Raw genomic sequence first — 8,217 nt, forward strand, 5'->3', positions numbered from 1 at the left:
CATCCAATCAATTGCTCTTTCTTTTCTCCTCTTGCATATAGACATTAATTACTCTAGTCATCCAGCAGCTGATATAGAGCCAACGTTATTAGACGAGACTACTTGTACACCGGCTATTGCTGAGATGGCACCAATATAAAGCCAGCAGCGGGCGATTCTATTAGCCATGCTCTAACTGCTACTACCTCCGTCCTGGTTTATTAGTTTCCTTAGTATTTTGTGCAAAACTTTGACGTTAAATTTAACTAACGAAATGTTAATGCATGTAACTAAAAATAATATCTCTCAAAACTATGTTCAAATACGAATCGAGGCATATAATTTTTGCTGACATGCATATAATTTTTGCTGACATGCATTATTATTTACTTAGTTAAATCTATGGTCAAACTTTGACACAAAATACTATGGGAATCAACAAACTAGGACGGAGGTAGTAATGTTGTATACATATGACCCAAGAAAGGTGCTCAAGAATGTGAGTACATACATCAACGATCTGGAGATAGCACATAGTACTTATTTTTTCCGAAACGTGATGGCACATACTCGAATCGGAGAAAACAACTAACGTGTCATGTCTAGATAATTAAGAGGAGAAAAAACTACACTAGACGTATCCGCTTGCATTGCTGAGCACCGTCGAATCGCTGGCCGGCGCACCCCTGCTCCATCTCTGGCAACGCCCGCCATGGTCCTTCCGCGCGGAGCGTCTCCCTGAACGTACCCTCGTCTTCGTGCAGCATCCCAAAGTCGTTCCACCGCTTCCAAAACTCAGGGCAAACCTCGGGATCCGTGAAGGCCGCCGCGTAGGCGTACAGTGCCCGAGCGTGCGCGACTTCCCCGAGGCTGATCTCGAGGTCAGCGAACCTGACGCACATCGCCCTCGCGCCCTCGTCGGGCAGCCCGTCACCGACGATCGCCTGGCGGTACACGTCCCTCGCCTTCAGAAGGCCGTAGAGCTCGGTAGCCCGCGCGATGTACACCTCGTAGACGCCGAGCCTGTCGCCGGCGGGGACGGCGCTCGCGGCGTCCTCATACACCTTCATCGCGCGGCTCGCGAGGCCGAAGTCCTCCTCGAACCTCGCGCATCTAAGGTACACGGCCTTCTTCCTCTGCGGCGGCGCCTGCAGGACAGCCGCCTGGAACAGGTCTCGCACCCTCTCCGGCCGGCTCTTCCCGTGCCTCTCAATGAACTTGGTCAGGTACGGCTCCCATATGGCCTCGGCGTGCGGGTGCTTGAAGGACTTGATGCCCCGCTCGTACACACGGAACGCGTCCTCGAATCGCCTGTGCTGCTCGAGCAGGGACGTGTGGTCCGGCACCAGCAATGGCGTGACGACGCCGAGGTCGTGCATCTTGTCGTAGACGGCGCGGGTGGACTCGAGCGACCCGTGCATTGTCATCAGGTCCAGGTACATGAGCCACAGCTTGAGACACTGGTGCAGTCTCACCCGAACGTCCTCGCCGCCGGCAGCAGCGGCGCGTGTCGTGGCCTCGATCGATGGTGGCGTGGTCGCTCGCCGGATGAGGTCGCTGGCCCTCTCGGGATCGTGGTGCCTCAGCTCCATATTGGCCCACTCGCAGTAAACCGTGGCGAGATGCTCCGCCGCCGTGAAGTTCGCCTGCATGGCTCTATGGAGGACGTCTCGGGCGCAGTCGACGCTGCCACGGTCCTCGTAAATCTTGGCCAGCGCCAGCTAGAGCGTGTGCGAAGGCTTCCCCGTCGCCTTCGCCGGATCGATGGTCCTGACGGCCTCCGCATAGGTCGCGGCGTGTCTCGCGGGGTCCTTGTGGAAGATCTTGGCCCGCTCGTACCACGCCTGGACGTCGTGCGGGTTCTGCCTCAGCAGCACGCTGTTGAGCAGCTCCGGCCGGCGTTCGAGCAGCCGCTCGAGCCTCGCCATCGCCAAGTCTGTGCTGTCCTGATCCGTGAGCCAGCAGTCCTGGACGTCGATGGTGTCCGCTTGCCTGAGCTCGAGCTCCGCGGCGGCCATGGCGTGCTCGAAGTGCTAGCAGATCCTGTAAATCGAGCCATCCATTATAATAACCGCCGGTTTGCGGGATCCATTTCAAATCCCCGGCAGGAACGGATGCTTCAAATCGGGCCATCCCAGAAATTTTTTTGTGGGGTTCCGCATCCGCGAGCCCAATTCCTCCATATGTGCGGGAATCCACCCAATTTTGCCGGATCCCCTTTCGGTTGGCGCGAAGCAACTTCCGCCAACATGTTAAGTGTTTCTGCTAGGGATTGTCATGCTCACTAAATTTTTTACCATCAACATAATTTGCCATAGGAAAGCGTTAGATTTACCATGCCTAAAAATCTGAATTTTAGCATTTTTGTATTTTTAGGGCTTATTTGGTTTACAATTTTCTAGGATTTTCGTCTATGGGATTTTTCCTACGCTGAGCATCATTTCAAAGGAACATAGATGCAAGATTTCTGAGGATTATGTTCATATTCTTTATCATATGGTGTTGTCCATCATGTCTGGCAACCTCCCGCCAGGAGAGAGCTTGACCTTCGGCTCCCTCACCTTTGTCACAGATGGGGCAGGCTGGTTTTACATCAAACCACCGTCCTTCCCTGGTCGCAACACCTTCTTCGGGTCGCTCAGGTTCGTCATCGACCGCTATGGCGATCTTCGACTCCGTGTTCCACCGCCCTATCTGGCCGTAGGCGTGCTCCCATCGGAGCCCATGTCACCAATACCACCGGCCTCGGGCTTAAAAGGACGACGACCTCGCATCGACAAACCTCGCGGCCGAAGTTTGTATTCCGGCCTTGAGTTCGAAAAGTTGCATCGACCTTACAACAAAAAACTAGCACGCCCTTGTGTCGTATCTGAGCTTTGCTACCCTCATCTCACTCCCGGAAACAAAAGACGGTGATGATACTGCGCCTAGCATCATATTCATTAAGCAGACGGAGGAAGGCGAGGAGACGGGTGCAAGCCTAACGCTGACACCAACCAGGATGGTGACGAACCTTTACAGTCCATCTCCCTGGAGCAGGTTCTCATGAATGCCCCGGGCGGCTCAACGGGCAGCAGATCTTCAGCACCAACTATGACTCTAATCGTCACCAACACCAACGGATCCGCGACAACTCGTGTGGTTCCATCGTCCATGGCCCCCCCAACCTCTGAGCCACTAAGTATCACTCCATCAGCACCACGTTTTCCACACTAATTTGGCGGAACCCCATCGGTTCCAACATCCTCATTACCGGACTCTCGGGGGTTCATGACTCTCGGGGCCGGGACATTGAGCCTCGCCAGAACAACGATGACACCAACTATCATCAAAGATCACAGACAGGGCGTTGTGGGTGCTGGACACACCCTTACTAGGAAATAACCCCACGTATGAACCATGGAGGCCCTCAGGCAGGCCACCATGGTAGCCCAGTTACAACTCCAGAGAAACACAACGAAGGTCACCACACAACAGGCGCGGTGAGGGAACCAAGACCAACTAACAGAGACGCCGACCTCGACGCCAAACCCGTTTGACCACCAACCCCCTTGCAGCCCTTGGGCACGAGGCGGTCAACGATTTCGATGAAAATGGAGATCCCTTGGGAGCGACGGCGATCCACACCCATTCACTAGCGATGACACCCCCTCCCCCCCACAAACCGAAATCATCTGATCATGCAAAATATGAAGATTAGTAAACAAACTCAAAACAGTACTCCCTCCGTCTCATAATTTAAGACGTTTTTGACACTAGTGCGGAGGGAGTACATTTCACGCAAAAAGGTGCTCAAGAATGTGAGTACATACATGATACATCAACGATCTGGAGATAGCACATAGTAGAACTGGACAACACAACTAACATGTCATGTCAAGTGACAAGGAGAAAAAAGAAGGAACTACACTAGACGTATCCGCTTGCATTGCTGAGCACCGTCGAAACGTTGGCCGGCGCACGGGCGCAGCCCCTGCTCCACCACGCCGGCGTCGGTGCGGATCTCACCCCGTGCCCCTGCTCCGTCTCTGGCAATGTCCGCCATGGTCCTTCCGCGCGGAGCATCTCCCTGAACGTACCCTCGTCGCCGTGCAGCACCTCAAAGTCGTTCCACCGCTTCCAAAACTCAGGGCAAACCTCGGGATCCGTGAAGGCCGCCGCGTAGGCGTACATCGCCCGAGCGCGCGCGACTTCACCGAGCCTGATCTCGTGGTCGGCGAACCCGACGCACATCGCCCTCGCGCCCTCGTCGAGCAGCCCGCTGCCGACGATCGCCTGGCGGTACACGTCCCTCGCCTTCAGAAGGCCGTAGAGCTCGGTAGCCCGCGCGACGTGCACCTCGTAGACTCCAAGCTTGTCGCCGGCGGGGACGGCGCTTGTGGCATCCTCGTACACCTTCATTGCGCGGCTCGTGAGGCCGAAATCCTCCTCGAACCTCGCGTATCTGAGGTACACGACCTTCTTCCTCTCCGGCGGCGACTTCAGGACGGCTGCCTGGAATAGGTCCCGCACCCTCTTCGGCCTGCTCTTCCCGTGCCACTGGACGAACCTCGTCAAGTACGCCTCCCATATGGTGTCGGTGTGTGGGGGCTTGAAGGACTTGACGCCCCGCTCGTACACAAGGAACGCGTCCTCGAACCGGCTGTGCTGCTCAAGCAGGGTCGCGTGGTCCAGCACCAGCAATGGCGTGATGACGTCGAGGTCGTGCATCTTGTCGTAGACGGCGCAGCTAGACTCAAGTGACCACTGTGTTGTCATAAGGTCCAGGTACACGAGCCACAGCTTGAGACACCGGTGCAGTTTCACCCGGACGTCCTTGCCGCCGGCAGCAGCGGCGCGCGTTGTGGGCTCGATCGATGGTGGCGTGGTCGCTCGCCGAATGAGATCGATGGCCCTCTCGGGATCCTGGTGCCTCAGCTCCATATTGGCCCACTCGCAGTAAACCGCGGCGAGATGCTCCGCCGACGTGAAGTTTGCCTGCATGGCTCTGTGGAGGACGTCTCGGGCGCAGTCGATGCTGCCACCGTCATCGTAAATCTTGGCCAGCGCCAGCCAGAGTGTGTGCGGCGGCTTCCCCGTCGCCTTCGCTGGATCCACGGTCCTGACGGCCTCCACGTAGGTCGCGGCGTGTCTCGCGGGCTCCTTGTGGAAGATCTTGGCCCGCTCGTACCACGCCTGGACGTCGTGCGGGTTCTGCCTCAGTAGCACCCTGTTGAGCAGCTCCGACCGGCATTCGAGCAGCTGCTCAAGCCTCGGGATCGTCAAGTCTATGTTGTCCCGATCCATGAGCCAGCAGTCCTGGACGTCGACGGTGTCCGCTTGCCTGAGCTCGAGCTCCGCGGCGGCCATGGCGTGCTCGAAGTGCTAGCAGATCCTATAAATCGGGCCATCCATTATAATAACTGCCGGTTTGCAGGATCCATTTCATATCCCCGGCAGGAACGGATGCTTCAAATCGGGCCATCCCAGAAAAATTTGTGGGGTCCCGCATACGCGAGCCCAATTCCTCCATATGTGCGGGAATCCACGCAATTTTGCCGGATACCCTTTCGGTTGGCGCGAAGCAACTTCCGCCAACATGTTAAGTGTTTCTGCTAGGGATTGTCATGCTCACTAAAAAAATTACCATCAACATAATTTGCCATAGGAAAGCGTTAGATTTACCATGCCTAAAAATATGAATTTTAGCATTTTGGTATTTTTTAGGGCTTATTTGGTGTACAATTTTGTAGGATTTTTATCTATGGGATTTTTCCTACGCTGAGCATCGTTTCAAAGGAACATAGATGCAAGATTTGCTAAGGATTATGTTCATATTCTTTATCATATGGTGTTGTCCATCATGTATGGCAACCTCCCACCAGGAGAGAGCTTGACCTTCGGCTCCCTCACCTTTGTCACAGATGGGGCAGGCTGGTTTTACATCAAACCACCGTCCTTCCCTGGTCGCACCTGAAGGAAATATGCCCTAGAGGCAATAATAAAGTTATTATTTATTTCCTCATATCATGATAAATGTTTATTATTCATGCTAGAATTATATTACCTGAAAACATAATACATGTGTGAATACATAGACAAACATAGTGTCACTAGTATGCCTCTACTTAACTAGCTCGCGAATCAAAAATAGTTAAGTTTCCTAACCATAGACATGAGTTGTCATTTGATTAACGAGATCACATTATTAGGAGAATGATGTGATTGACTTGACCCATTCCATTAGCTTAGCACTTGATCGCTTAGTATGTTGCTATTGCTTTCTTCATGACTTATACATGTTCCTTTGACTATGAGATTATGTAAATCCCACTTACCGGAGGAACACTTTGTGTGCTACCAAACGTCACAACGTAACTGGGTGATTATAAAGGTGCTCTACAGGTGTCTCCAAAGGTACTTGTTGAGTTAACGTATTTCGAGATTAGGATTTTTCACTCCGATTATCGGAGAGGTATCTCTGGGCACTCTCGGTAATGCACATCACTATAAGCCTTGCAAGCAATGCAGCTAATGAGTTAGTTACAGGATGATGCATTACGTAACGAGTAAAGAGACTTCCGGTAACGAGATTGAACTAGGTATTGAGATACCGACGATCGAATCTTGGGCAAGTAACATACCGATGACAAAGGGAACAACGTATGTTGTTATGCGGTTTGACCGATAAAGATCTTCGTAGAATATGTAGGAGCCAATATGAGCATCCAGGTTTCGCTATTGGTTATTGACCGGAGACGTGTCTCGGTCATGTCTACATAGTTCTCAAACCCGTAGGGTCTGCACGCTTAAAGTTAGATGACAGTTATATTATGAGTTTATGCATTTTGATGTACCGAAGGTTGTTTGGAGTCCCGGATGTGATCACGGACATGACGAGGAGTCTCGAAATGGTCGAGACATGAAGATCGATATATTCACTACAAGACAAAGACACATCCGTGACATTTTGGGCCGAACGATTTTTTTTTTCTGTCATACATATGACACTTCTATGATGATAATTATGACAAAACCCGGTATCATCATAGATGTGGTGGGCTCCTACTTCTATGACAAAAAATTATGACAAAAAATTTGTGGGGTCAGGTATGTCTTTCACTCCTAAATAATATCAATGTTTTCCTAAGAAATAAATTTGGATTCTATAGTTAATGGCTTGGTAACTCTTGCTAAATTACATATAAATACTGCAATCTAATCCAACTTTACACAATGCAGATATGAAAGGGAAAATCCAAATTGATGTAATATGGGATTCACATTGATGTTTCATGACCTTTGGTCCCTGTAATACTGGAAGCAATCCAATCGCTTGTTCATGTGTCAAATAAGAAGATGTACATGTTTCCAACACTTATCTTCAGGAGTGAAATTGTTTTGCCACTGAAAAGGAGCATGTGTCATTTGTCTTCCCTGTCATGTAAAAAACATGTTTATTTCCCTTAAATTAGAGTGAAAAATAGGGAAGACTGTTGGTTAATGTGATATTCTATTTTTGTCAGATGGCTTGAAAATTTTTTAACATTACTTTTAATGTTAATGTCATGTATCATCATATTTATTTTCAAACTGTGGTGTGAGGTTATATTGCTAGTTTATGTCATGTTCGGTTCACAAATATATATTGCCCGTCCGTGCCTTTAAGCTTTGTTGGTAGATTCTGTCATTTATAGTGCATAAAATCTATTTCTACTTTTAGTGTAAAATTGACTTGTACACAGTTTGATATTTTAAGACATTGTGCTTACTTTTTTGCTATATCTATTATAGATGGTGTTCCGAGAGATTTTATAAAGTATGTCGATAGTCGGATCATTTATCCTTAACTTGATAGACAAGTTCAAAGATTTACATTCTTCAGAGTGCATAACTGACACGCTAAATCCTAACTTCGACTGCTTGCATAACCAACATTCAGTTCAAGGAAGCTTCAGGTCTTACCTTGAAAATTTCTTTTACGTCTTCCATGCTTTTCCAATTATTGATTACTAATTTTACACAAAAAAGTTCCCAATAATCTTTTCCAAAATAGTCCAACAGAATCAAAGGAGTCACTAAAATTAGCTTGAAAATACCAAGGAAACCTGCAGGCATGGACGCCGCAATAATCAATCCTCCTCCCTCGACACTTATGCCACCGCTCCCCGTCCTGCGATTCAATTTTCTCTCTATTTCATAACTATATAATACGTGCGTTGCACGTGCATACTTACTATTAAATAAAGCAGGCGAGAT

General features: G+C 50.0%; 2 pseudogenes; both read right to left on the reverse strand.

Annotated features, from left to right (window-relative positions):
* Positions 1–605: 605 nt before the first annotated feature.
* Positions 606–2,630, reverse strand: LOC119292694 (annotated as a pseudogene).
* A 1,253-nt stretch (positions 2,631–3,883) lies between these two features.
* On the reverse strand, positions 3,884–7,950 carry LOC119292695 (annotated as a pseudogene).
* Between the last annotated feature and the right edge of the window lie 267 nt (positions 7,951–8,217).

Source organism: Triticum dicoccoides, chromosome 4B (assembly GCF_002162155.2).
Source record: "Triticum dicoccoides isolate Atlit2015 ecotype Zavitan chromosome 4B, WEW_v2.0, whole genome shotgun sequence".
Lineage (NCBI taxonomy): Eukaryota > Viridiplantae > Streptophyta > Magnoliopsida > Poales > Poaceae > Triticum > Triticum dicoccoides.